The sequence below is a fragment of the Cetorhinus maximus genome, chromosome 19 (genome assembly GCF_964194155.1).
Source record: "Cetorhinus maximus chromosome 19, sCetMax3.hap1.1, whole genome shotgun sequence".
In the NCBI taxonomy this organism is placed as follows: domain Eukaryota; kingdom Metazoa; phylum Chordata; class Chondrichthyes; order Lamniformes; family Cetorhinidae; genus Cetorhinus; species Cetorhinus maximus.
The window spans coordinates 65,421,663-65,448,353 of record NC_135897.1 but is presented as its reverse complement, the minus strand read 5'-3'; positions in this window follow the sequence as shown (position 1 = coordinate 65,448,353).

Below are 26,691 nucleotides of genomic sequence, written 5' to 3'. Positions count from 1 at the left end.
TATTTATCACTTTAAGAAAGCAATGTTTTTTATATTATGTGCTACTAGGTTGATGAAGGTTGTAAAATACACTAATAGAACCATCCAACACAGAAGGAAGCCATTCAGCCCATCGTCTCTGTCCTCTGTTTGCTAATGCAACCTAGAACTAATTCCACTGCCATCCCCTCTCCCTATATTTTTCTCTGCTTCAAATGTTTATTCACTTTTTCCTTAAGGAAAGACTCATACAAGTCATTTTTGTCAGCCTTAACCCCAGGTCTTAAACCTAGGAAAAAATTGAAATTGAAACTTTATTTTCAGGCTTCTGGTCATTAGTAGCAATCAATTATATAAGGATCATGGTGACAATTGTAATTTCCACACACTTCTGGAGTGCTTTGACTGTAAAAAGTGGTTTTGGAATATTAAATGGTGATCATTTGTCTCTGCCACCTTCTCTTGAATTTTGCAATGAAATCGTAACAACTTCTAACCCAATGGATTTTAAGTGTTGATGTATTTTTGAAAAATTATTTACTTTTATACAGTAATTCCTTTTATTCTACATTGGACTGAAATGCCAATCATAAATGGCTGCAGTCATATTCTCTGCGGAGTTAAGATTTCTGCCTTTTAATTGAAATCAGTGGACTAAAGTCTTCAGCGACTGATGTCTTAGCTCTGTTATCTACTGACTATTATCTGAAGATCAATATATGTCATGTGCAGAATAACTAAAATATCTAAGTATTTATAATTTTTGCTTACAATTTTTATCAATTCTTAACCAGAGAAACCTTTACAAGTTGCTGTTGAACAGTTAAGATCTTGTATTGTGCAATATATGTGAATTGTTATTGTGTGATGTATGTGAATGCATTACTTGATATGTGTATCAAACAAACGGGCTTTTATGGAAGCACATTATAAGAATTTAAGAACATTAAAAAATAAGAGTAAGAGTAGACCAAGTGGCCCCTTGAGTGTGCTCCACCATTCAATATGATCATGGGTGATCTTCTGCTTTAATTCCACTTTCCTGCCTGTCCCCCATAATTCCCTGCAAGACCAAAAATCTATCTCAGTCTAAATATATTTTAATGATGGAGCTTCCACATCCCTCTGGGGTAGAGAATTCCAAAGATTCACATCCTTCTGAATGAAGAAATTTCTCCTCACCTCAGGTCTAAATGATCAGCCCCTTATCCTAAGACTGTGTTCTTGATTCCTAAGTGAGGGGAAACAACCTATCAGTGTCTTCCCTGTCATGCCCCTTGTATGTTTCAATGAGATAACCTCCCATTCTTCTAAACTTCAGAGAGTGTAGGTCCAATTTACTCAGCCTCCTCTCACAGGATAACCCCCCTCATGCTAGGAACCAACCAAGTGAATCTTCGCTGTGCTGCTTCCAATCAAGTATATTCTTCCTTAGATATGGAGAACAAAACTGCACACATCCTGCTGTGATCTCAACAAAGCCCTTTGTATTTGTAGCAAGACTTCCTTATTCTTGTTTTCCAATCCCCTTACAATACGGGCCAGCATGCTATTTTTCTTCCTAATTGCTTGCTGTTCCTGCATACTAACTTCCTGTATTCCTTGTGAGAGTATACCTAAGTCCCTCTGAACATCAATATTTAAAGTTTCACGCCTTATAAAAAATATTCTTTTCTACTTTTACTACCAAAGTGAATAACCTCACACTTCTCCATATTACACTCCTTCTGTCACCTTGTTGCCCACTCACTTAATCTGTTTATATCTCTTTGCAGTCTCTTTGTGTCCTCCACACAGTTTACATTCCTACCCAGCTTTGTACCATCAGGAAACTTGGATACGTTACTCTCTGTCCTTTCACCTAAGTTATTAATATAGATTGTAAATAGCTGAGGCCCGAGCACTGATCCTTGCAGTAGTCTACTAGTCATAGCCTGCCAATTTCGAAATGCCCTGTTTACCACTACCCTTTGCTTCCTGTCTATTAATTAATCCTTTATCCATGCTAATATGTTAACCCCAACTCCATGAATCCTTATCTTGTATATTAAACTTTTGGGTGGCACCTTATCGAAGACCTGGATTTCCAAAAGGCATACTACATCTACTGGTTCCCTCTTATCCACCCTGCTAGTCACATCCTTAAAAACTAATGAATTTGGCAATACTGTTGTCTTTTTGTAAAACTATTTTGACTCTGTCCGGTTATACTCTGATTTTCTAAGTACATTGTTAATTCTTCCCTAATAATAGATTCCAGAACATCCCAATGACTAATGCTAGGCTAACAGAATCACTGAATCAGAATCTTCACAGTGCAGAAGGATGCCATTCAGCCTACCGATTCTGCACTGGCTCTCTGAAAATGCATTTTACCTAGTCCCACTCCCCTGCTTTATCCCCGAAACCTTGCACATTCTCTCTTTTCTGATAGCAATCCAATTCCCTTTTGAATATCTTGATCAAACCTGCCTCTACCACCCTCTCAGGAAGTTCGTTCCAGACTCCAACCTCCCTCTGGGTGAAAAAATGTTTCCCCACATCACTATTACTCCTTTTGCCAATTACTTTGAATCGTGCCCTCTAGTTATTGATGCTCTCACTATTTCTCACTATTTACCCTGTCTATACCTCAGGATCTTGAATACCTCTATCAAGTCTCCTCTTAGCCTTCTTTTCTCCAAGGGAAACAGTCCCAACCTCTCCAATCTATCCTCATAGATACAGTTCTTTATCCCTGGAATCATTCTTGTGAATCTCTTCTGTAATCTCTTCAATGCCTTCACATTTGGCCTGTAGTTCCCTGTTTTCTCTTTCCCTCCTTTCTTGAATAGCAGTGTCACATTTGCTAATTTCCAATCGGCTGGGACCGTTCTAAAATCTAGCGAATTTTGGAAAAATCATAACCATTATTAGAATTCAAGATGTAAGCCATTAGGGCCTGAATTTTTTGTTGGATTTTAGACCCCTAAATTTTTCCAGTACTTGTTCTCTGATAATAATATTATAATGAATGGATTAATGAAGACTGTTAAATTTAGAACTAGCCTTTGACAGTGAAGAAATTAAAATTTTCCCTTTTTTTAAAGGAAAACATCAATCCAAAGGTACGATAAATCAAATATTTAACTGATGTTTTTTGAAATGGAAGGTAGTTTGGATTTTGTATTAATATCACATTATGCATGATCAGTGCTATTCCCTGCAAATAAATGTTGATTCTGTGGTTACTCAGCAGAATCTTCATAAATCTTATTCTTTATAGGTTGCAGGGAATCATTTCAGGACAGTGTAGAAATGTCTATCCTGGGAAGTTCTATGATGAACCACGCATATTGTCCTCAATTGGGGTCTAATATCCAGGCCTGTTGTTTGGTTCACCATCAAAGGAAGATAAACCGGCATGGATTGGTAGGGCCAAATTGCCCGCTTCTGTGCTGCATAGCCTATGTAAACCTGTCATGCTGTAAGACACTTGCACTGCATTGAATTAGCAACATGGATAAGAAAATCACTTCAGCCCTGAACAACAATGACTGCAGTGAGCTTCATCAGAAGTAGAATGGCTGAATGGATTCCATACTTCCATTGATTTTGCAGGTCTGTAAGTGTCCAACTAGTTTGGGCAGGAAAATGGCTAGGTAACTTTGGATACAGATATAGGGTTGACTTCAGTTAGAGCGCAGAATAGAGCACCAAGATATATCATTTAAGATATATCAATGTGCTGACATTTTCTGGGATGAAGGGAAGATTCCTTATGAGGAAAGGTTGGATAGGTTGGGCCTGTATCCACTGGAGTTTAGAAGAATGAGAGGTGACCTTATTGAAACAGACAAGATACTGAGGGAACTTGACAGGGTGGATGCTGAGAGGATGTTTCCCTTGTAGGAGAGACTAGAACTAGGGGGACACAATCGAAAAAAAGGGATCTCCCATTTAACATGGAGACGATGAGAAACTTTTTCTCTCAGAGGGTTGTTAGTCTGTGGAATATTTTTAAGGCTGAGTTAGATAGATTCTTGATTGACAAGAGTGTAAAAGGATATAGTTGGTAGACAGGAAAGTGGAATTGAGGCCACAATCAGATCAGGCATGATCTTATCAAATGGCGGAGCAAGTGGAAGAGGCCAAATGGCCTATTCCTGCTGCTAATTCATATGTTCCTATGTCCAAGCTTTTCTGTGTAGTGATCACTCAATAAATGATGCACTTCAGATGACCCCCCTTGCAATTGTAGACATTGGAGGTAATTTTAACTTAAGAAAGGTGGGGTTAAACTCTGAAAAACCAGATTCTTGAATCAAACGCATTTTCAACTGGCCCTCAGTCTTTAACTGAAACAGGAAGGTGGGCAGACAACTAACCCTCACCTAGGAGGCTTGTTGGCACTTTAAATATGATAATGAAGCTGAGTCTCATAGTCATTCAGTTTTACGGATGTAACTGTTGTCTGTCAGGTTTCTCAATCCAGCTACATCCACACTCCTGCATCCAGCATCAGGGCTCCCCCCCACTCCTTCCACCAGGTCTCCAACTCTTACTACCAAGGTCTCCAAACTCGCCACTCCACCCTGTCTCCACCCCCGACCTCCCCATTCACCCACCCGGACCTCATTCCACAAGACCTCCAACCTCCAAACTATCCACACCCATATGTCCTGCTGCTGGCCTTCACTGACCAGTTTCCTGTCTGACTGGAAGCCAAACCTATTAACTCAGGCTGGCTTCTGGACGGGAAACTGACTTGATGACAAAAAGTGCTCTTCGTGGAAAAGCTGCACAATTTGTGGGGGCGTTCCAACTTTTGGGTTCCCCATGTCTTTCCAAACACCTCTCTCCAGACAGGTCAGATAAGTTAAAATCCAGGCCATTATGCCGGTTTTAAATTTTGAAATGCCAGCCATTGCAATATATTAATCTTTTTAATTAATATGAAGCAACATGAATAACATATCAATAAATCAATAAAAAGCAATGACTTGTTGGATTTCCTGTAATCCCCTGTGGAAATTAAAGTTTGACATGTCAGTGTGAGAAGCGATAATGTTAAAAAAAAAGAAAAATAGTTAATCCTGGAAATCTGAAATAAAAACAGAAAATGCCGTTGCCCTCTGAAAGAGAAAGTTTTGGTTAACATTTTGAATGGACACTATGAATAAAAATTGGCAAAGGTGTTCAGGCAAAATGCCAATCTACGCCTTCTGTTGTTGATGCTATTAGACTTACTGTGTATTCATAGCGCATTCGGTTTTTATGCCCGTTCCAGGAACTTCTGCATGGACTCTTATCAATGTCAATTTTAAACTGTGCTGGAGAGCTACAGTTATGGCACCTACTTTCAGCCAAAATTATTTATCTACACTGGCTCCATCTAGACATGGAGTTCATTGGCGAAAAAACTTAGGCTAATTATGGACAGGCCTGGATTTTTGCAGCAACCGGAGCCACTCTGTAATTGAGAAAATGTTGGAAGAGGCCCAATCCGGAAGTCCTGCCCCCAACATGGCACCTACCATTTTCACAGGGACAGGAATGGGCCTGGGCTGGGACTCACACATGCGCATTTCGCGGAGGCAGCCGCCGATAGGAATCAGCAGCTGCCTCCATTCACATGTGATTTTGGTGTGAAACCCGACGTGCACAGATTAGACCTGGTAGGAGCTGGTCTGAAATTTGTGGATTTGTTTGGATAGCCAGGGTGTCCTTTTGGAGAGGTAAGGTACCCCTTTGGATATGGTCCCAGGACACCTTTGGGGGAGGTCAGCTGCCCTTTGGGAGAGGTAAGATGCCTTTTGGGATTTCTAAAAGCAGGCATGAGTGTATGTAAAAAGCGCATAAGCTCATTGGAACTGTGAAGCTCATTGGAACTGTCAAAAACAACTATCAAAAATGTCAAGATGAACTGTCAAGAGGAGCTGTCAAGCTGTCAAGGCATTTAAAACTCCTGCCTTTTAACTCTTTGAAAAAAAAACTATCTGGAATGTTAAAAAAATGATTGCTTGCTATTTCAGTCTGTCTTTTTGACATAAAGCTTAGGGCTACCATAACTGGATTAGTGCTGCTTGACTGATTTCACAATGGTCCATTATCACAGTTGGATTCCTGCCATTTTAGTTTGATTGACAGTTACAAGTGGTTATGAAGTGGGGGTATGAATTCCAGTTTTTATAAGGGATTATGCAATTGACTGAAATGTTTGCTTTTAAAAGGGGTAATATACTGGAAGGAATGTAAATGTAATAAATGTTTTTTTATGAATAGTGTTTTTATAAAAATAATGGGCTGCATCTTCCGGTTGACGAGCAGGGGTCGGGGCCTGCTCGCCAATGCGTAATATGACGTGAAGTGACGTCGGGTGGGCGTCCCGCCGTCACCCCGCGTCATTTACGTTTTCAGGTCAGCCGACTCGGCTGTGCACCCGCCGAGCTGTTAACAGCCACTTAAGGCCTTTAAAAAAGTAATTAAGCTAATTAAAGGACTTGCCTGTCCAACCTTAAGGTTGGCAGGCAGGCAAGGAGGCCAGGCAGCCTTTAGAAAAAACATGAAACCTCATCCACGGGTGGGATGAGGTTTCATGAGGGCTTTAAAATGTTTATGAAATGTTGAAATTAAAGAAATTGACATGTCCCCTCATGTGACAGTGTCACATGAGGGGACAAGTCAGGAATTTTTTCCCACATTTTCACAAATTTTTAAAACTTCCAGCGATCTCCCTGAGGCGGCACTTTGCCTCAGGGAGATCTGTGCACTCTTTCGCGCGCATGCACGAAAGAGCGCACTCCCGGCTTAAGGAATACCCCTCCCTGCCCGCACAGGGAGCGCATAGCACTTCCTGGCGGATGTCACGCTGGGCGGGCCTTAATTGGCACGCCCACATAAAATGGCGGCGCGCCACCAACCGGGGGCGTCGATCGGGAAAACACCCACCTGCACCCACTCCTGTACATTCCCCCCAATGGAGGGAAAATGTTGCCCAATGTCTGCAATGGACAATTGGAACTTTAATTAATCCCAGCATGGGTCCTGAGGTCTGCCCATGGTGGATATTGGGTGAGTTGGCATAGTAGGTGTAAGGGCAAAGAGTGGTGGGTGGGGGGGCATGGATTGGCATGAGTTGGCACTAAGTTGGCATAGGGCCTATAAAGGGCTATGGGGGTGGTCAGAGGGTCATAGGTCACCACCACCTTCTCAAGGGAAACTAGGGATGGGCAATGAATGCTGCCTCAGCCAGCGAAGTCCACATCCCGTGAATGAATAAAAAAAAGGTTGGCAAGGAAGGTGTTGAGGAGCTATGGAGTCTGGGTGGAGGGCATCAGGTGGAATGGGTTGGCATGATGGGGCGAGGGGAGTGTGCGGATGAGAGGGTGTGAGGACTGGAGGGCTGTTTTATGCTTTTCTGCTTTTAAAAACTTCAATACAGTGCTAGTGCACTGAAGCAGGCCATTTTCACAGCCCGCCTCCACACCCCGCATCCTCCACACTCGCTCCGGGGTCACCCGGTCCGATCCCCAAAGAACCCTTGCACCCTGGGACAAAAATCTGACCTTCTGGGCCACTTTTTCCCGGGTTTGGTTTGTGGATCTGGGAATTGTCCCAACACTGTACCCGCGACCTGGGGGTGAAAAACCAGGCCATGGCATCTAACAGTAGAGTTTGCAGCCTTCCAGACTCAACATTGAGTTCAACAATTTCAAATCATTACCTGTGCCCCCGTTTTTTCTCTTTTTTTATGTTTCTGGATGGCAGTTGTTGGTAATGATTCTCCTTTCCCCATTTATTCCTTCTCTAGACTCATGTTTTGTTTCTTTACTTGTCTCATTATCATGTCTTTTTGCCTTGTACCATCGTCTCTTCTGTCATTTAATCTGTTCTGTCTTCCACCCTATCACAGACCTTCGGTCTTGTTCTTTTCCCCCAACCTTTCCCTGCCTCTGAACTTGCTTAAAGCTCTCTACGTCGCTACTTTTTTATAGTTATGACGAAAAGTCATCAACCTGAAACAGTGGCTAGGATTTTACTATATGCTTCAGGACCCCGATTTTGGGACCAAATTGCAGTCGGAGTCTGCACTTTCTGGCAGTGGGACTGGATCAGGAATTTTTACGGAGGCTGCCTTCTACTTGGCTACCTCTGGGCTTGATGTCCAGTTATGGATGGTGGGTGGATGTAGATGCTTCAGAAAAGGAAGAATATGAGAACATAAGAAATAGGAGGAGGAGCAGGCTATTTGGCCCCTCAAGCCAGCTCTGCCATTCAATAAGATCATGGCTGAATGCATTTGTGCCTTAACTCCACTTTCCTGCCTGCCCCCCTTGTAGATCAAAAATATATCAAACTCAGCTTTGAAAATATTCAATGACCCAGTCCCCCTTGCTCTCTGGGGTAGAGAATTTCAACGTTTAACAACAGTGAGAGCAAAATTTCTTCCTCATTCCTGTCTTAAATGGGAGACCCCATATTTTGATTCTGTGCCCTCTAGTTTTAGATTCCCCCCACGAGGGGAAACATCCTCTCAGCATCTATCCTGTCAGGCCCCTTCAGAACTTTTATATGTTTCAATACAATCACCTCTCATTTTTCTAAACTCCAATGAGTATAGGCCCAACCTGCTCAACCTTGCCTTGTAAAACAACACCTTCATCCCAGAAATCAACCTAGTGAACCTACTCTGAACTCCAATGTAGACCAAAGAAGAAGACCAAAACTTTGCACTATTTTAGGTGGTGTCTTACTAATTTTTTTTTTGAGAAATATACTTTATTCATAAAATGTCTGGAAGAACATTACAAAACATTCCAAAATTGCCATCACAAAAGGTACAATCAGATTCAACACATGGATCACGAGGTGCATCAATACAATCAATGAATATTACAATCATTTCAATATGGTCATTACAGATAATCAGACAATGGTATTGGAGTTATCAACGTACGTCATGTTGCACTCCTGAGGTGCTTCAATACAATTATAATACAATTAGTATTCAATGCAAACATTCATTGTGAGCTGTACAGCCCGGGGGGCTCTCAACAGTTCCCAGCCCCTCTTTGCACTATGGCAGAAAGGTCTTAGACAGCGACCTTTCCCCATTGCGCCTTTGCGGCAGCTGCCCCAAGCTTTAGTCTGTCCCTCAGCGCGTAGTCCTGGACCTTGGAATGTGCCAGTCTGCAACACTCAATCGGGGACAACTCTTTGTGCTGGAAGACCAACAAGTTCCGGGCAGACCAAAGAGCGTCTTTCACCAAGTTGATGATCCTCCAGCTGCAGTTGATATTTGTCTCGGTCTGTGTCCCTGGGAACAGCCCATAGAGCACAGAGTCCTGTATCACAGAACTGCTCGGGATGAACCTCGACAGGAACCACTGCATCTGGGGTCTTACTAATGGTGGGGTCTTACTAATACCCTGTACATTTGTAGCAAGACTTCCCTAATTTTATGTTCCATCCCCCTTGCAATAAAGGCTAACATTCCATTTGCGTCCCTAACTACTTACTGTATCTGCATGCTAACTTTCTGTGATTCATGTAAGAGGCCACCCAGATTACTTTGTACGGCAGCATTCTGCACTCTCTCCGTTTAAATAATATTCTACTTTTCTATTCCTCATGCCATAGTGAACAACTCCACATTATACTCCATCTGCCAGATGTTTGCCTATTCGTTTAACCTACCTATATCCCTTTGCAAACTCTTTGTATACTCCTCCCAACTTGTTTTCCTACCTATCTTTGTATTGTCAGCAAATTTGGCTGCAATACGTGCGGTCCCTTCATTCGATATTGATTGCAAGTAGCTGAGGCATCAGTACTGAATTCTGTGGCATCCCAGTAATTACAGTTTGTGAACCTGAAACTGAACCGTTTATCCTGACATTCAATTTCCTGCAGTTAACCAATACTCTGTTCATGCTATATTACCCCCAATACCATGAGCCGTTACCTTGTGTACTAACCTTTTATGTGGCACCTTGTCCAATGCATTTTGGAAATCCAGATACACTATGGGCAGGATTTTATGTCCTGGGGCAGGCATGTGCCCGGCCCAATCGGGCATAAAATAGCGAGCGATGACTTCGGGTGAGCGTTCCGCTGACAATTAAGAGGCCTAGTAAGGCCTCTGGGAGACGAAGGTGTACTGGAGGGGTGGGAGAGTAAGGCCTAGGTTTGACTGGGAGAGGAAGGTGTACCATTGGGGTGTTGGGAGGACGGGGAACGATGCTGTCAGGGGTGTGTGAGGTTGCGGGGGAGAGAGTACGGGGGAGGAAGGTGTAGCGGGGGAGAAAGCAGCAGCTGAGGGAGGTAGGGGTAAGGGGAGAAGAAGGTGTAAGAGAAGCTGTAAAGTTTGGAGAGGGAAGGAATTCGGGGAGGGGAGGAAGGAAGGAATGGGGGTGATGTTCAGGTGAACATGCAAGGGAGGGGTCTGTGGAGTCGATGACTGCCTCCTGGGGAGCGAAATGTGGGTCGGCATGGTAGGAAGGAATGGTGAGAGAGGGCAGAGTGAGCTGTTAGAATGGAAGGGTGTGGGTGTGATAGTAGCTGTAGAAGGGACAGTGAGGGTGGTTGGTGGGGCCTCGGAAGCAGACAGACTCTGGTGGTGGGAAGGAGGAGGTTGGGGAGGTCAATGTGGACGGGGGTGGGATTCTTGGGAAGATAGGGAACCTGCATATTCACCTGGCCATCCCGGAAAGAAAAGTGTTCTGGCTGGTAGGTGACGGTGGGGAGGTGGAAGATGATGCCACAGGGTTCAATGGTGATGGGGGAAAGGACATGGGTGACTGGAGCAGGGGAAAGGATGGGGGAGCTGAAGACATACTTCACTACAACCATCTTGCAAAATCAAAAGTGAAAAGAGCCTCGTATTGGGCGGGAACAGGTGCAGCATGGGAGTGCGATCAGTGGGTGGGTGGAGATGCAGGTCAGCTCAGATGGGCAACTGAAAGCAAACCCAGCAGGTAGCATTGAAAATGCTCAGGACATTGAGATGAGTATGTTGGAGGAAGGATTTGTATGCATGGGAGAGTGATTGCAAGCGGCTCCGAAAGGCCTTGCCATACACACGACTCTCGCTCCAAAATCATTCATGGGCTGGCTGCGTGCAGCTGAACTTCTAGTGGGAAGGGATGCAGGGGGAAGACTTGCGAAGCCTGTAAATGAAACTGAAAGATACCGTTACACATCATTCAATGAAAGTAAATATATTTTCCAATTATAAAGTGACAAAACATGTTCACCCGTGCAACCACTTGTGATCGGAAATTCTTAACTTTTCTAGGCCTACCACTTCTTCTAGGTGCTACTTTGACATCTGCAGCAGGGGTGGAGACAGCCTGTGCAATGGTTGGCCCTGTCGCCTCTGATGACCTTGGTGTGGGTCTTCTGGAGAGCCAAGGCCTTGAGGGCCCCGACTTGCTTTGGCTGTCCTTCTGTGGGCCAGCTGCTCCCTCTGTGGTGACAGAGGACGAGGTTGAGGGGATCATGGGCAAAGTGGACTTGGAGGGAGAGGACAACCTCTGAAATTCCTGAGTGGATGACCCAGGAGTGTCCAGCTGCCTCTCCAGCTCCCTTTGAGTGCCTGAGTGTCCCAGCCTGACTCTTGAGGGGAAGGAGCACCTGGAGGGATGTTGAAGTGCCCCGTTTCCCTCTCATGTTACCATTGCAGGAATGCACTCAAGGCTACCGTGATATAGAGCAGGACTGCGTGCATCTCAGCATTCTGCTGGACCAAGGGTCTGCATGGCGTCCGTCATCCTTCCCATGGAGAACTCCATACATGTACATACAGACACCACTTCAGAGAGCAGGTGGATGCACCCCTCAGACAATTGTGCCACTCTGTTGAGGGCTTCCAACAGCTCTTCATGATGCTCCCTCACCTTCTGCTGACTCTCCACAATGAGTTGAAAGGCCAAATCCAGAGGCTCATCATCTGATTCGGACCTCACTGATGCCTCTTCCCCAGTAGTCCCCTAAGTGCTGGAGAGCTCGGCTGAACCTGCTTCCTCCTAGTGTGGACACGTGTCCATGCGATGACCACCAGATTGTGAACCCAAGCCTGCTCTAGATCTAGGTCCCACCGAGGTGTGTCTCTGTGGATGGTGGAGGATGTGGGTAGGTGCTGTGATGGGTCTTCCAGGCTGCTTATTTCTAGCCCTTCAATGAAGGAGGTGTCCTTTTGGCTGGGGGTGAGGACCTGGATGGCGCTGAGGGACTGGCAGGCTGAAGGTGTCAGATGCTTGGCAGAGCTTCCCGGGAGATCATTAGTGCATGTCAGCAGAGTCAAAAGCAAGAGAGAGAGAGTATTCACAGTTGCGTTGAGAGAGGGATGATGTGGTGCAGGATCTTCACGTGGGTGTTCGCTGCCAACCTCACCGTCACTGCAGGCACAGCCCAGGTCCTCACCAGTCAGCGCTGTGGCACACTCCTCAAAGTGAGTGAGGGCCCTAATGTGGGCCACTCCACCCTGGTCTGAGAGCTCTCCCTGCTGCTGTGAGCCAGCTTCTCCTGCATGAAGAGTGTGAGCAGGATGCGTGGCACTGCATGGAATGTTTGTGTGGTGAGCAGAGCCATGGACAGGATGAGGACACGAGCTCAAAAGGATATGAGCATGATGGAGATGTGAGGGTTAGCGGTGTTGTCCTTTGAAGTGTGAGATCCCTGTGGATGTGCGATGGGTTTGAGAGTGTGTGCATTGAGAGCGATGAGAAGAGTGACTTATCCTGGTGGAACAGATGAGACCATTCATTCTCTTTCTGCACTGTTTGGCAGTCCTCTTTTATAAGAACCTAAGAAATAGGAACAGGAGTAGACCATTCGGCCCCTCGAGCATGCTCCACCATCAATAAGATCATGGCTGATCTTCTTGTGTTTTGATTTCCACATTCCCATCTAATCCCGATAACCTCAGATTCTTGTTAGGCAAGGGAATCAATCTACCTCTGCCTTAAAAATATTCAATGACCCCCCTCCACCACCTTCTGAGGCAAAGAATTCCAAAGTCGCACAACCCTCTAAGAGAAAATATTTCTCCTCATCTCTGTCCCAAAAGGGCAACCCCTAATTTTAAAACTGTGCCCCCTAGTCCTAGACTGACCCACAAGAGGAAACATCCTTTCGACATCTACTTTTTCAAGGCCGTTCAGGATCTTGTATACTTCAATCAAATCACCCCTCACTCTTCCAAACTCCAGTTTGGAACAAGCCCAGTCTGTCCAACCTTTCCTCATAAGACAACCCACTCATTCCAGGTATCAATCTAGTAAACCTCCTTTGAACTGCCTCCAATGCATTTACATCCTTCCTTAAATAAGGAGGCCAAAACTGCACATAGTATTTGAGGTGCGATCTCACTAATGTCCAGTATAACTGAAGCATAACATCTTTACTTTTATGTTCAATCCCTCTCGTAATAAAGGATAGCATTCCATTAGCCTTCTTAATTACTTGCTTACCTGCATACTAACTTTTTTTGACTCATGTACTAGAACACCTAGATCCTTCTGCACCTCAGAATTATGCAGCTGTTCTCCATTTAAGTAATATTCTGCTTTTTTGTTCTTCCTGTCAAAGTGAACAACTTTACATTTTCCCACATTAAACTCCATTTGCCACATCTTTGCCCACTCACTCAACCTATCTATATCCATCTGCAACCTCATGTCCTCTTCACACCATACTTTCCTACCAATCTTTGTGTCATCTGCAAATTTAGCTACTATGTCTTCACTCCCCTCGTCTAAGTCATTGATGTAAATCATAAAAAGTAGAAACCCCAGTACAGACCCCTGTGGGACTCTACTCATCACATCCTGCCAATCTGAAAAAGACCCATTTATGCATACTCTTTGCTTTCTTCCAGCCAGCCAATCTTCTATCCATGCTAATATGTTACCCCCTACACCATGTGCTTTTATTTTCCATAATAATCTTTGATGTGGCACCTTATCAAATGCCTTCTGGAAATCCAAGTACAGTATGTCTACAGGCTCCCCTTTATCCACTGCACATGTTACTCCTTCAAAAAACTTCAATAAATTGGTTAAACATGATTTTCCTTTCAAAAAACCATGCTGACTCTTCCTGATTGCCTTGAGCTCTTCTAAGTGCCCAGCTATAACCTCCTTAATGATCGATTCTAATAACTTCCCCACGACAGACGTCAAGCTAACTGGCCTATAGTTTCCTGTTTTCTGCCACCCTCCCTTCTTGAATAGAGGGGTTATATTTGCTACTTTCCAATCTGATGGAACCTTTCCAGAATCTAGTGAATTTCGGAAAATTAACACCAGTGCATCGACTACCTCATTAGCCACCTCTTTTAAGACCCTAGGATATAGTCCATTAGGACCCGGAGACTTGCCAGCCCGCAGCTCCATCAATTTGCTCAGTACTGTTTCCTTGGTGATTTCAGTTTCACCAAGTTCCTTTCTCCTGTTCACCTCCTGATTTGCAGCTTTAACTGGAATATTTTTTGTATCCTCTATAGTGAACACAGAAGCAAAATATTTGTTTATCTCTTCCGCCATATCCTTATTATCTACTATTAACCCCCCACTGACACTCTCGAGGACCAATACTCACTTTACTTTTTACCTTTTTAAATACCTGTAGAAACTCTTGCTATCTAGATTTACATTTCTAGCTAGCTTCCTCTCATATTCTAATTTCTTTCTCCTGATTAACCTTTTAGTCATTCTCCGCTGTTTTTTATCTTCTGCCCAATCATCTGTCCTGTCACTCATCTTTGCGGAGCATCTTTTGCAGGATATTAACAGTGACCACTGCTGCCACCACCCCCCATGCTGGATTTGTCACCTTGCTTGCTGGCCTTTGTCCAGAGCGGGGGTAAAGGACATCGCAGCAGGCCTACATTGCGTCCAGTAAGTACCCAAGGGAGGCGTTGCTAAATCTAGGGGCAGCGTGTTTCCTCCCTTTGGCAGCAATCAGTTCCCTGCAGCATCCTATCTCTTGAAGCTTGCTAGCTCTTTGCAGGGACGGCCTTTAAATATGGCACCCGGCTTACTGAAGGCCTGAGGAGATGGCAGGGTGGATGAATGAGAGGACACCCTGCCAGCGACCTGGCATGTTTCCCAGGAATGCATGATTAATGAGGCAGGCTTGGGGTGATATGGCGTGGAAACCTGCCATTGCAGCCAGCGGGTAAAACGTCCATTTTCCCGCCCGCTCCCGCACTTAGTGCAAATCTGGGATGATTCCGCCCCATGTCTCTATAATTGCCATCATATAATACTCATTCCTTTCAATTTGTACTATCAATTCATCCATGTTATTATGAATGCTGCATGCATTCTGATAAGGAGCCTTTAATTCTTTTTTTCTTACCATTTTTTCCTACTCTGATCCTATTTGCTGATGCACTTTTATGTTTGCACTCTCTCCCTTCCTGTCACACTCTGGTTACCATTTCCCATGTCACTACCTAGCTATTGCCTTTTCTCTTTCTCAATAACATTCAATCTCCCCTCAAGTGAACCCTTTCCCAACTATTTAGTTTAAAGCCATCTCTGCAGCCCAAGTTATACCATTTGCCAGGACACTAGTTCCAGTTCAGTTCAAATGAAGCCTGTCCCAATGATACAGCTCCCTCTTTCTACATGGTGCTAGTGCCCCATGAATCAAAATCTGTTGCTCCAAGACCAATCTTTGAATCACACAATCAACTCTCTGATCTCATTTACTTGAGTATTACTGAAAAAAAGCGTCATTTTTTGTCGAAGCTTTTTGTCTTGCACTCATCAGGACAATTCGCAAGAAAATACCAATGTCAGGGGAGACAACATAGTTATACGGTATGAGGAGAGAGTGCTGATTGGTTAGTGAACTACTGCCCCAGTTTTGAGGGAAAAAGAAACCTTAACTTACCAACCAATCACCTACCTGCTTACCTAGTTAATGCCTCTGGAGTTCAGCTCTCAGGTTTTGCTGCCTCTCTTGGACCACCTTGTCTGTAAAAGACCAGAACAGCATCTCTTCCCTCACTGCACTGAATTCCTTCACTCTCCAAATTCCCCAATTTAAGTAAGTACACTGTTTAGCAGCCAGACTTTGGGCAGAATCGTTCCATATTTGCACTAAGTACGGTAGAGGGCGGGTAAAACGACGTTTTACCTGCTGGCCGCAATGGCGGCTTTTTAAACTGGATCATCCCAATTGCATCGAATTTGTTATGCTTTCCCAGGAACCATGTTGTTTCGATGGTGGGTGGGCAACCATTAGTCCGCCAAGTCATCACCTCACCACTTCATCACGCCGGGCGCCATATATGCGCACACACACTTCAATGCTTCCAGCCCAGGACTACTGCAGGGAAGATGTCCACGGAAGGCAAAAAGAGTGCAGCCCCGATGTTTAGTGATGCTTTTGGATGCCGTGGAGGCCCGCCGCAATGTCCCTTACCTCCCCTCTGGCCGTAGGATGGGTAGCGGCATGACCAACCAGGCTTGGGAGGCAGTGGCAGTGGTGTTCAGTGCTAATGCTGCACAGAAGAAGTTGGCCATCTCATCACTCTAAACTCACATACTCAAGCCCATTACACATTCACTGGCATCTCACTCACTGCCAGCTCAAGGGACATCACCACACATTCTCACACACATGCCCTCACATGTCCATCTGTCCTCATCTCCTCTGGAGATAGCCTCCTCAGCCCTCACCTTCTTGAAGCCACCTGCGCAGATCAACATGTTCCCCCACACACACCCTGGGTTACCTTCCATTCCCTGTACAGCCCTTGTCCTGCAGCCTCTTCCCTTGCCTGAGGCCACTTCTCCCCCTTCCCCAAGCAAGCCCAGCCCTGCAGCCATTGAAAAGCCACCCACATATGGCTGATCTGGTAGGTAGACACCTGCCACGAGCCCCACTAAAAGTGGTGTGGTGTTGTCTGTGAAACCTGGCGCTGATGACTGCGAATGCTGACTGAAGCAATGTAGGCAAACAAACCTTAAAGTCCCGAGCGAGGTGCCAGGTGCAAGTCGCTTATGTGATGTTGTGAAACACGTTGGCGTGTTTTCCCGCTGATGCGGGCAGACAATCCAGCGGAGAGGGGACGATTCCAGCGAGCTGGCCTAATAATAATGTGCTGATGTATCACAATGACGTTCCCGACATCCGATGGCGGGAAACGCGGCCCGCCATGAGCAGGCTGAACGGACGATCGCAAGCTGGTTTCATGCTGTCGTGAAATCGATCGCGCCATATTGTCTGCTCATGCCCGAGGCCAGTGGGCACGGAAAATTACGGCCTTTGTATCACTTACTTTGTGTGTTAGCAAAACCTCCTATACTAGCTGACATTCCATAGATCTGAGTCAGACCCTGCTGGCTAGGCAACCAGTTCTAACTAGCCGCCCAATTAACTAACTGTGCAGCTGCCACTAGCAGGCAGCTTGTTTATCACTGACTAAGACTGAAAGAAACTACACTTTAATGTTAAAGTCAAATGAAAAGCTAAGTGCAAACTTGACTACATTTTAGAGATCACCTTTAAAAATTCCCTTACCCCATTCCCCAAGTTAAGTGAGCACTTTGTCTAGCAGAAATTCCCTCCAGCTGGACTTTGTGCTACTTGGTGCTGCTGAGGCAAGTTGGGTAGGGATTGAGAGGGTGCCTCAAAATGGAGGTGGCCTTGGAGGGGTAAGTAAAAAAATTAAAAATCTGAGGGGCCAAGCAGGCAGGGCCCTCCAGATGATCCAGTGGGGCCACAAAGGGAGCCTTCCTGCTCATGGATCCCCATTTGAGGCATGGAGCCCAGCTCCAGTGACCCCCACCGCCCCCCTGGAGACGGTCCCAGGGAGGCTCCCTCCATGAAGCTAGTGGCCCAGGAAAGCTACCCTTAATGGGGCCTTAAATTATTTAAATTGGTTGCCCACCTCTGTTCGATGGGCGGCCGATTTGTGCCCAGTCCTGTCATAGGTGGTGTGGCTGTACCAGGGAGCTGTCCCAACACAGATCCCCTGTATTCTCACAGACCCCTCTTCCTGCCAGCCGGAGACTGGGAAAATCCTGCCTATTAACTCTGATTCTTTCTCCAGAGAAGCAACAGACTTGCTGAGTACTTCCAGCATTTTCTGTTTTACTAACAGTATTATAAAACTTTTAAGTACGTGAACTGTTCCTGCTCATTGCACTTGGGGAAAGTGATGGAGGAAGTGGCAGTGTGAGAAGGGGAAAGCAGGAAGGGATGGGGGGTATAGACAATGCGAGAGCAACAGAAGAAGATGGAAGTTACAAGGCAGAGAGAAATGGGCATGGAGCAGAGAGGATAGCAGTGGAAGAGTTTGAGGAGAACAACATGAGGTAATGCGAGGAGATGGGAACTAGGTGGGAGCGGATATCAAGGACCACATATAGGATGAGGAGTTGGGGTGCCAATGATCACAATATCTTCCTGCACTGTACTGGAGCCAATTTTCAACCTGCCTTCCAGCCTTTTAGGCTATTAGCATTAGCAGTGGAATGGCACGATAGGACAGTGACAGAAGTGGATGACTGGAGAAGAGACCAGAGTGAGTGCGGAGACTGAAGGAAGTGGGCGGATACTCTGAATCTCTGAATCACAGTGAAAGTCACAGGCCAGGATTTTCTGCCACTGTTCGTGGGAGGCATCATGGTGGGCAGGAGTGGAAAATGTCACGAGAAGTCCAAAAGTTAGTTTCACCGCATCATAAAACCAGGTTGTGATTGTGTGCTCTAGTTATCAATGGTGGGCTGCATTTCCCACGCGGAACGTCGGGAACATCATTTCAGTATTTTTGCATGTCATTATAAGGTCTCCTCGCTGGAATCATCTCCCCAGGCTGGATCACCTGGGCATGTCGTTGTGCAATTAGAATAATGTGTTTCCCAATGGGATATAAGTGACCTGCATTTTGCTTCTCACTTTGAGGTTAGTTCACCTACCATGCATTGCATAGCGCTCATGGGAATCAATGCCAGGCTTCACAGGCAGCACCACTTCGCTCTCAGAGGACTGTCACAGGCAAGTATCTACCTACCAGACCAACGGTAAGGCGGGTGGCTTCTTATGGGCTGCAGGGCTAGGGTTGTAATAGCGAAGGGGAGGCAAGCGGCCTCAGGCATGAGAAGGGGTTTCAGGGCTAGAGCTGTACTGGGGAAGGGGGGGGGAAAGAGGCCTCACACAGGAGAAGGGGCTGCAGGGCAAGGGTAACTGGAGGTAACGAGTGCGGAAGGTTGCACTCAGACACATGACGGGGTGGGGGGGGGATGGTGTGGGGGGCGGTGGGGGAAGTTGAACAGCGTAAGTGATCTCAAGATGGGGATGGATGGGTTCCAAACAGGCCATCGGTACATCCACTTCAAAATGTTCAAGGGTTGACAAACACACATGCACCAGAAGCATGACAGGATCAAGGAAAACGGGGTGGATGGGGAGGTCTGCGAGGAAGGGAAAACTGAACATGAAGCTTCTCCGGGATATGGGAGGGGTTTCCATTCTCACATAAGAAGATCCAAGCTGGTCTGGCCATGAGAGTTCTGCACCACCATCTTCCAACCTGCAGCAATGGCGCAGTTCTAAATTAAAATGGGGAGAAGCTTTGCTGGTAAGGGCTCTGTGGGTGGATTGGAAGGCAGCAGCATGCACTGGGGGGAGGCTGATTACATTGGCATGCAACTGAACTGTGCAATCCCAAATGAGGAGAGAGGCACAGCTGAGACATGTTAGGAACCTTTCAATGACAGTGCAGGGAATCAGGAAAGTGGAAATAAGAGGATTCATACGTACCTAATCACTCCTTTAGTCAACCAAGTTATTCATATCAACATCAAATGTATTAACAAAAGTGTGAATCAGGAAAGTGAAGCAACAAGACTATTCCTGCAAAGTGGCACTAATTGACCTCCTTGTTTTAACCCCTTGTTCACAGTGTGGAAATTTCCCAGAATCATAACAAACTCCAGAGCAATTGGGCAAATGGACAAGCTCCAGAGGTCTGTTGGAAAGTTGGTGCTGGATGGTTTACTGAAGAGAAGCCTCAGGCTCCCCTCAATTAATCTCATTTCCTGAATGAACATTTACCTTCATGTTTATTCCCAAGAGTGTAGTATTAGTGTACAATGAATAAGGCTCAATGTCATAGCATTTGGTCATATTGTGGGGGGAGCTTGATACGCACTCTGCACTAACCATCATTTCAGGGGCGAGTACTCTTTGACATGGAACAGGGCCCTTGTACCCAAATTCACTGATGAGTCATTGACAGAAAGAGGACCTTTGGAGACTAATGCTGACACTTGTGTGTCTCTCATTGATACTGCATCGCTTACAGGCAGGAGAGAAGGGGAAGATTGTGGCGGAGGAGCCTGAATTGCCAAAGGGAGGAGCAATACCCTCAAGACCAAGGGCCAGTAGGGCCTCCTCCGGATGCAGGGGATAAGGCTCCCAGACATGTCATACGTAGGCGGCTCGCAAGACCCAAGCTCCACAGAACTCGCATGTCCTATCTGTAGAAGAGCGAGAACCAATGTCACCAACGACTCCGCATGTCCAGGGATCTGGTGACTCATAGTTGCAACATTCTCCAGGAATTGGTACCACGGGGACTGGGAGGGCATCCATTGCCAGTCGCTCCGAAAGTAATGGCTGCTCTGAACTTCTATGCCAGTGATTCCTTCCAGGGCTCCATTGGGGACCTCTGTGGGGTCTCTTAAGCATCCATGCATAAATGCATTCGTGAGGTCACAGATACTCTTTTTGCCAAGGCCCACAATTACATCAACTTCAACAAAGATCAAGCAAGCCAGGACGCCAGGGCACTGGACTGCTGAAATTGCCAGATTCCCAGAGGTTCAGGATGCCATCAACTGCACTCAAGTGGTTATAAAAGCTTCCTGGCAACAGGCACTTCAATACATATACTGGAAAGGCTATCACTCACTCAATGTACAGCTGGTCTGCGACCATAAGAAACTTATCATACAGGTTTGCGCCAGATACCCAAAAAGTGTCCACGACTCATACGCCTTGAGCAGATTGCAGATCCTGGACATCTTTGAGGGACCACACAGGATTCAGGGTTGGCTCCTCGGTGATAAAGCATACATGGAAAGGAAGTGGCTGATGACTCCCATTCTGAAGCCTCAGACTCCTGCAGAGAGAAGGTACAAAGAGGCTCATGCCGCTAGCTGAGCATTGGTGGAGCATACCATAGGGATCCTAAAGATGCGATTCCGATGTCTGGCAGATCTGGTGGAGCACTCCAGTACAGTCCCCAGAGGGTCTCACGGGTAATTGTGGCTTGCTGCATGCTGCAGAAGCTGGCGCTGCAAAGGGGGGAGGATTTGCAGATGACGAGTTGGAGGAACTGCACATCTCCTCCGATGAGGAGGACCTCGAAGGGGGTGAGGGCAATGAGTTTGAGGAAGCCGAGACTAAAGGGAAAGAGGCCATAGCACAGGCCAGATGAGGCAGGCATGCACGTGAGGCTCAGATAGCCACTAGGAGGCTAACGAGTTATAGTGAGTACCCTCTTGGACAAGAGCCCTCATTATGGGCCAGCATGAGCACCAGCATTGCAATTCCTCTCATTTTGCCCAGGCACTTTGATATGAGAGTGAATAGTTACACATCAAACTCACATTGTCATGATCCGTTCAAGGATGATGAACCCTTGGCAGCATGTATCCTTGCTGAGATGAGGTGCGAACTGGAGGAGGGTGTCCCGGCATCAGACATCAGAAGGTGCTGCCTCTTCAAGTATCTCTTCAGCACAAAGATAAAAACAAAAAGCTAAAAGCTACTGCGGATGCTGGAAATCCAAAACAAAAACAGAATTACCTGGAAAAACTCAGCAGGTCTGGCAGCATCGGCGGAGAAGAAATCAGTTAACGTTTCGAGCCTTCATGGCCCTTCGGCAGAACTGGAGTCAGCATCCCAGTTGCAACAGCAGCCTACAAGAGCCAGGAGCTGATGCACAATCCTCAGCGATCTCGTAGCTGTATGCCTTCAATGTGACAAGGCTCGTCAAGGAGATCCATCTCAAGCAACGGAATATGCACTCTGTGTAACATCAATGGGGAATCAGACAATTCACACTTGTGACAAGACAGCCGATGACGTTCCGCTGCTGTGAATCCATTGAGAAATGACTCAGTCATCTGTGGTGCATTCTTTCAAATTACATTGACATCTGGCGTTCTCAGTTAGAGATCCTAGGCTGCATTTATCCTCAGCCCAATATGGATGCGGACCGCCTGAGCCAGACATGAAAATGGTTCCTCTTCAACGCTGACATTGTGCCCTCATGGCCAGCCCTTGCCCTTGCCAAGTCCACAATGCACACACCATGAAGCCCTCAACGGCACGTGTCATTGCTAATAACGAACGCACCAGCTTCAGTACATTCTCAGCCCTACCCCATTGCTCCCCTCCACATTGCCTAAAGAATCCAAGTGCGCCCCCAGAGCATGTTCAAAGTCTCTATTCGCCACCAGGAAGCACCATTTTCAATTAGCATCAGTGACCTCGGCGAGTGCTCAGGGGAGGGGAAGCACAGCGCTGTATCCCTAGTTTGTGACGAGAGCCTTTTTCCACAAGACGCTCAACCGCAGGGCGAGGCACGCTCAAGTTTGGAAGTTTGAGTGCCAGGACTATAATGTGGCTGAGAGGGCAAAGCTTCCTCACCTTGAGGTGGCAAGGTGTCCCTACCTATTCGCTAGCTTAGCAGATGTACACTCTGAAAGTTGAAAACGTGGTTGGCTGACAGCAGCGCACATGATTGAGCTCTGAGTATGGGCTCATGGCATGAAAACCCTACTGAGAGACAGAGAGCACATGGATTTGCATGATATATGATGCTTCTCCATGAGTGAACACATGTTTCCTTAGACACTGCACCTTCATCTTTCAAGAATGCAAATGAGTTAGTAGAACACCTCTGCCACAACCTTACACAGCCAAGAATAAAGGTGACATGACCCTGCAAGCATGTGAACATGGTCCGTTCCACAAGCACACTTAACATTAAGGTTGAGGCATCACTGAATTTGAGAATGATATGCAAAAAGGACACACACTGTGGATATATGGAAACACCCCGTCTCGTGGAGCCACTGATAGATGTCACCAAGGGCTACAGCGATGGAATGCTGCTCCTGCAGCAGCGCAGGAACTGTGTCCTGGACCAAGGTCTCCATTGCGGCTGCCAGCGTACCAGTGTTGACCTCAGTGCGTTGGTATGCCAGCGCTATCCCCTCAGACTGAAGGCAGATGGACTCCTCCATCGTGCGTTGCCATCCGAAGAATGCAGCTGACATCCCTTCTTGATAGTCCCTTGATAGTCACTGCAGATCCAGCAAATGATTTAGGACCGAGTCCTGAGGTTTGTCATTTGACTCGGACTCAACAGAATCATGGCGTCAAGCAGTCCTCCGAGTGCTGACGACGTTGGATGTCCCTGCCTATGCCTGCTGCGGACCAGGATGTGCACTGTCCTCACCAGATCATGACCCCGAGCCTGCTCTAGAACTGGGTCTCACCGAGGTGTGTGTCTCTGCACGGGTGGAGGGCGTGGGTGAGTGCTGTGCCAGATCTTCTGTGGCTCTCTCCTCTGGTTCCTCTTCTGAGATGTCCTCGAGGCTGCAGATGAGGCTAGCGGATGCCATCGGGCGCTTTCTAGAGGTGCCTATGAGAGAAAAGAGAGATAATTAGTGCATGGGAGGCGACTCTAAAACAGGACAAAGCACTCACAGTATGGTTCTCTGAGGGATGAGCTGGTGCAGGATCCTCACTTGGGTTTGTGCTGCCAACCTCACTGTCGGCGCAGGCATGGTCAATGTCCTCTCTGGCCAGCTCTATTCTCGAATTCTGTGAAGACTTTGATGTCAGGCACTTCACTCCCAGTCTGGGACCTCTCCCTTTTATTGTGCTTGAGCATGTCCTGCATAAAGGTAGAGGGAGAGTGTGAGCAAGATGCATGCCAGGGCAGATGATAAGGATGCCTTGCATTTCTGGGTGGTGAGGGGAGATATGGACGGGTTGAGGATGCAGTCCCCAGAGTAGGTGAGCCCAGATGGAGATGTGAGGGTGCGTGAGAGAGTGAGTGGTGATGCCCCTTGAGCCGGCAGTGAGTGAGATTCCAATGAATGTGTAATACGTTTGTGAGTGTGTGAGTTGATGAGATGGTTGACTTACCCGGGTGGAACGGATGAGATCGTTCATCCCCTTCCTGCACTGGGTGGCTCACCTCTTCTGGACCGTGTTGGCACTGACCACCGCCTCCGTAGCCGGATTGGTCACCTTGCTGGACCTCTTGCAGCCAGAATGGGGGTAGAGGACATGGCAGTAGGCCTGACTGCGTCCAGCAGTTGCTCCTGTGAGGTGTACCTGAATTTGGGGGCTGCCATCTTCTTGGGTTTCAGGGCCTTGTCTTTAGTGGAGCTGACCTGGGCATTGAGAAGGCTGTGCTCTGCTGCATTTTAAATATGGCGTCTGGAGTGAGGATGCAGTGAGCTGCCGGTGGGGTGGGTGACTCAGAGGCTGCCTGCCAGCAACTCGGTGTGTTTCCCGTGCACGCATAATTAATGAGGCGGGGAGCAGCCAATATGGCGCGAAAACCTGCTATTGCAGCCGGCAGGTAAAACGCTGTTTTTCATGCCCGCTCCCACACGCAATGGGGGGAAGATCCTGCCCACTAACTGTATAATGGAAGCAATATATCTATTGTGCATTTCCTGTCTCTTGTCTTTCATTTCTTGAATGGCAATTAAATTCTAAATAAACTTGCTTAAAAGTAAAGTAATATTAGCAAAGGAAAAGTACTGGACAAGTTACTGGGATTAAAAGCTGGCAAATCCCCTGGACCGGATGGCCTACACCCCACAGCTTTAAAAGAGCTGGCTGCAGAGAGATAGTAGATGCATTTATTTTGATTTTCCAGAATTCCCTAGATTCTAAACAATCCCCATGGATGGGGAGGTAGCAAATGTAACCCTGCTGTTCAAGAAAGGAGGGAGAGGGAAAGCAGGGGACTATAGGCCAGTTGGTCTGACATCAGTAATTGGAAACATGCTAGAATCTATTATTAAGGATATGATAAGAGGGCACTTGGAAAATCACAATTTGATTAGGTGGAGTCAATATGGTTTTATGAATGGGAACTTGTGTTTTACAAGTCTATTAGAGATTTCCTGAGGGGGCGGCTATCAGGGTTGATAAGGGGAACCAGTGGATATAGTATATTTGCATTTTTAGAAGGGATTCGATAAGGTGCCACACAAGAGGTTGTTACACAAGATTAGTGCTCATGGGGTTGGAAGTGGTAGCATGGATTGAGAATTTGCTAAAGAATAGGAAAGCAAAGGGTATGTTTGCCTTTATTTCAAGAGGGTTGGAATATAAATGTAAAGAAATCTTGCTGCAATTATTTGGGGCTTTGGTGAGATCACACCTGGAGCACTATGTACTGTTTTGGTCTCCTTACCTAAGGAAGGCTATATTTGCTTTGAAAGGGGTGCAACAAAGGCTCCCTAGATTAATTGCTGGAATGAAAGGGATGTCCTGTGAGGAATTATTGAATAGATTGGGTCTCTTTTCTCTAGATTTTAGAAGAATGAGAGGTGATCCCATTGAAAAGTGTTAAATTCTTTGAAGGGTTGACAGGGTAGATGCTGAGAGGCTGTTTTCCCAGGCTGAAGAGTCTAGAATTAGGGGTAATAGTTGCAGGATAAGGGGTCAGCCATTTAGGACTGAGACGAAGAGAAACCTCTTCATTCAGAGGTTTGTGAGTCTTTGGGATTCTCTACCCTGGAAGGCTTTGGATGCTGAGTCGCTGAGAATATTAAAATTTAAGGTTGATAGGTTTTTGAGAACTAAGAGAATCGAGGGATATGGAGATAAGATTGGAAAGTGAACTTGACGTACAAGTTCAGCCATGATCTTATTGAAGGCTGGAGTAGGTTCCATGGGCCATACGACCTACTCCTGCACCAAAGAAACATAGAAAAATAGAAAATAGGAGCAGAAGTAGGTCATTCAGCTCTTTGAGCCTGCTCCGCCATTTGATATGATCTATCTCAATGCCATACTCTTGAACCCTCACCATATCCCTTGATGCCTTGAGTCCATTCTTATGTCCTTTCCTTCTTAAATATATTCAGTGACTTGGCCTCCACAGCCTTCTGTGGTAGAGAATTCCATAGGTTCACTACCCTCTGAGTGAAGAAGTTTCTACTTATCTCAGTCTTAAATGGTCTATCCCATATCTTGAGACTGTGACCCCTTGTTCTAGAACCCCCCAGCTAGAGGAAGTACCATCCCTGCATCCAGTCTGCCCATCCCTGTCAGAATTTTATATGTTTCAATGAGATCTTCTCTCATTCTTTTAAACTCCAGTGAATATAGGCCTAGTCGGCCCAATCTCTTCTCATACGACAATCCTGTCATCCCAGGGATCAGTCTGGTGAACCTTCGTTGTACTCCCTCTATGGCAATTATATCCTTTCTTAAGTAAGGAGACCAAAACTGCACACAATACTCAGGTGTGGTCTCACCAAGGCACTGTACAGCCACAGGAAGACACCCTTGCTCCTGTACTCAAGTCCTCTTGCAATGAAGGCCAACGTACCATTTGCCTTCTTAACTGCTTGCTGCACCTGCATGCTTGGTTTCAGTGATTGGTGTACAAGGACACCCAGGTCACTTTATACATCAATATTTCTCAATCTATCACCATTT